Genomic DNA, 3,823 nt, shown 5'->3' with positions numbered 1-3,823 from the left:
AAGTGCCGTCTGATGTTTTGTTCTAAAATGAGATTTTTTTTCTCAGGATCCTGTTTGTGTAGAGTTATTTCACTTTAAAGGCAATGCAAAGAACATAGTATTTGCCATAAAAGTGGATTTACTGAACATGCACACAGGAGCTTTAGAAAAATGTCCACTTTAGGAGAAAATTTCAGACGGAATTTAGAGGTTTTTGCATCAGAACTCTTCATATTTTGTTTTCACAAGCTTTGGAGACATAATGTAAATTCCGCATTTATATAATAGGTCACCTATAGCTTTCATCATGAGCCACAGCTGCGTTCAAAATGACATAAATGTTTTCATAATGCACTGCGAATGGGAGCGCAGTTGTCAGTATGAAGATTGTTTAAACTGAACTGTAAAAATAATACACCTAAGAGAGATGACTTTAATGCTTTTTAAAATGATTCCAAGTTTAAATGTTAGAATGTTCTAAAGGAATAGGGCTTAGGGGGAAGGGCTTAGGGGGTAACTGGGAATAGAACACAGCCAGGAACTATGCTTCTAACTTGCGTATATAGTTGCAAGTGTAACGGAGGCCAGCTAGTAAGTGCTGTGCAGGTAAACCTCACTCCTCTGACCTCTAAAGGTGCTCTAGCGACAGACGCTACAGGCCATGGTCTTTAGCCTCCTTGTTAGAGCAACTGACTCCCATGTGGAAGGTTGCTGGTTCGATCCCAGCTTGGAGCGGGTTGGGTGGTTTAGGACTGGCAGGGTTACGTTGGTGCCTTGACCCGGATGGCAGTGAGGTTTACAGGGGTGATTGTAACAGAAGCCAGCTAGTAAGTGCTGTGCAGGTAAACCTCACCTCTGACCTCTACAGGTGCTCTAGCGCTCAAGGCCATGGTTTTTAGCCTCTTTGTTAGAGCAACCAACTCCCATGCGGAAGGTCGCCGGTTCGATACCAGCCCGGATCGGGTTGGGTGGTTTAGGACCAGCGGGGTTACACAAGCATATAAGGTTGTGATGTAGTTTGCGAATGTTCGTTGGACAGATGGATTAGGGAAACACCAAAATTTCTGGGCAGTTGTTTTTGCATTTCGATGGGTTTTGGATAGTATTTGGGCTGGAATCAGTCAGCTACATCTGCCAAAATTAGCAACATCTGGCAGATTTAAAAAAACAAAAACTGCAAGCAGACATACCTAAGGTTACGTATTTCGCTTTCCTCAGAAATGTAGACTTGAGTACGTATCCGCAATGAGCCTGGGTTGAAAGACGAATAGTTCGACACATACAAATCAGTATGGTTAGGTTTGATTTCATTTGTACTTTATTGAACAGATTGCCTATCAAGTAAAATGTCCTCATAGTGTGTCCCGGATCAGTGTCTAACACATTAAGCACAAGATGTAGCAGCGCTCCAGTAGGAACAAATGTGCAATGTGACTGTCGCTTCGAGTACCAGAATGAAGCCAGCGTCCCGTCGCCAAACAATATTAATCTTAATGAGTTAATAATGGCATGGGGTCTGTCTGTGTGAGGACACGGCCCAGTGATCACATATTTCAAAACAGACTGCGCTGTATTCCCCTAGGAGTGAGGGAAACCCCCACATCATCATCAGGGAGAGTGTGAAGTCTCATATAGACACACACACACACACACATTGGAGATGGCGGGCTGAAGTTTGCCTGTGATTGGAGAGCAGGTCTGGAAACTGCATTGCAGCAGCTCCTGGGTCGGTCGTGACTCCTGCTGCTCAAAGGGAGGTGTGCAAGTGTACCGTAACATGTTCAAAGGGAACTGTTTCTCAAGGCCATTCCCTCAGGAATGCATTTCTGAAAGATAGAAACAGATTGGGGGAATCTCGCTAAAGGGATCCCTGGGTTGCAATTCACACTCCAAAATTATTAAAGGGATATTTCAGCTCAAAATGAAAAATTCTGACAGTTTACTGACTTGTTCGAAACCTGTTTGAGCTTCTTTCTCCTGTTGAATGTAAAATAAGATATTTTGAAGAATGCTGGTAGCTGGCACCCATTGTATTTTCATTTAGTTGGTGAACATTGAAGGGATGTCTGGGTCACATTACTCTAGGGTTGCACGATCATGGAAAAATCTGACATTGCGATATTTTGTTTTTCTGCGATAAATATTGTTATTTATACAACAGTTCTGTGTGGTTCTCGAATCTGATTGGCTGATAGTCGTTCGATAGTCTGCAATATCAGCACTCTTACAGCCTCTTCAACCTTGCGTATTACTCCGCCCACATAGAGTGATAGCAGATCAATAAACTCACAACAGTTCGGGAAATATTGCAGCTGTTGGGCAATAATGTACTTTTGAGGCTTTTTTTGTCGAGAATGTATTTGTTTAGATTGCAAATATGCAGTTTATTTATAAGGATAGTGCCCATTTTAAATGTTTATCATTTCTGAGAGACAGCGCGTCTTTGAGCAGAGCAAAAGGGTTGACGTTCCGTCATAAGAGACCGAATAATAAGCCCTTAGTGGAGAAAAACACAGCGAAAACTTTCAAACTACAGCTGATCAAATCATTATAAAAGAGGTAAGTGATATTTTAAGTCGATCTCTCTCTTTTGTATGTTGTAGTGCTGTATTTATGCCACAGTAATCTGGTAGTGTTTGCTTTGCTTTGACTTTTTCAGGGTTAATTATTGTGATCTCCCGATTGCAACAGAGAAATGCTGGGAAATCTCTGTAGACTGATGGCATTTCATGCCGTTCAGCCTTATAATCTTAAAATGTGAGCAAAATCACCTGTTTTGTCATCACTTTTGACATTACGATAGAGAATCATCTAAATACTAGCTCTAAAATGAAGCGGCGGATTTAGGCATGGGCAATATGGGCGATTGCCCAGGGTGGCATCTTGCTGGGGGGCGGCACGGGGAGACGGGGCAAAAAAGTTGACAAAACTAAAGTTATAATAAGATGATGACATTATTTTGACTAAGCATGGCTATGAAGCAGAAGGGAGAGATGATGAGTCAGGGATGTAAGACTTAATATCATGAAGATTTTTTAGGAGATCCTCTCACTCCAGTTTTCCAGTTACACTTAGGATTGATTTCTGTTATTTATTTAGAATAATAATTGTATAATAGTAATAATTATTATTATTATTTTCCCAGAGATGGGTTGTGGCTGGAAGGGCATCCGATGCGTAAAACATGTGCTGGATAAGTTGGCGGTTCATTCCGCTGTGGCGACCCCAGATTAAGGGACTAAGCCGAAAAGAAAATGAATGAATGAATGAATGATAATAATAATAATAATCAGATTTATATTTATTTATACTAAATAATTAAAATATATGTTTTGGGATAGTTGGCATGACCATCGTCTAGCGACGCCCCTGGGGGTAACTTCAAGTGAAATATGTAGTGAAATATTAGTAACATTTCAGTTTGTTTGTATGCTGTCTGAATTTTTTTGTTTTAGACAATTACATGTGTTCCAATGGGAGTAGTAAAAAGTCCACCACATAGTTTGTATATGGTTGTAGTTTTTTTTTTCGGGGGGAGGGGGCGGTGGGCTTGGATTTAGTTGGACATGGGGTGGTTCACCTAGGGTGCCATTTAAACTAGAACCGCCACTGGCCTGCAGCTTTAAGCCAACGCACGCCTCCCACCAGTGCCGATATACAGCCATAACGCACTGCTACATGTGTGATATTGTGTTTATGCACACACAATTTCACCAGATGACTTGAAATCTGCTATTTTGAAAAAGATTTATTCATTTAGAGTGATTGAGATGATTCTGTAAGCAAGTGAATCATGCATAAAACTTTATAAATCACAAGCAAATACAAAAAGGAAGCAAAGATC

This window comes from Danio aesculapii, chromosome 3, assembly GCF_903798145.1.
Source record: "Danio aesculapii chromosome 3, fDanAes4.1, whole genome shotgun sequence".
Lineage (NCBI taxonomy): Eukaryota > Metazoa > Chordata > Actinopteri > Cypriniformes > Danionidae > Danio > Danio aesculapii.
This window is presented reverse-complemented; position numbering follows the sequence as displayed.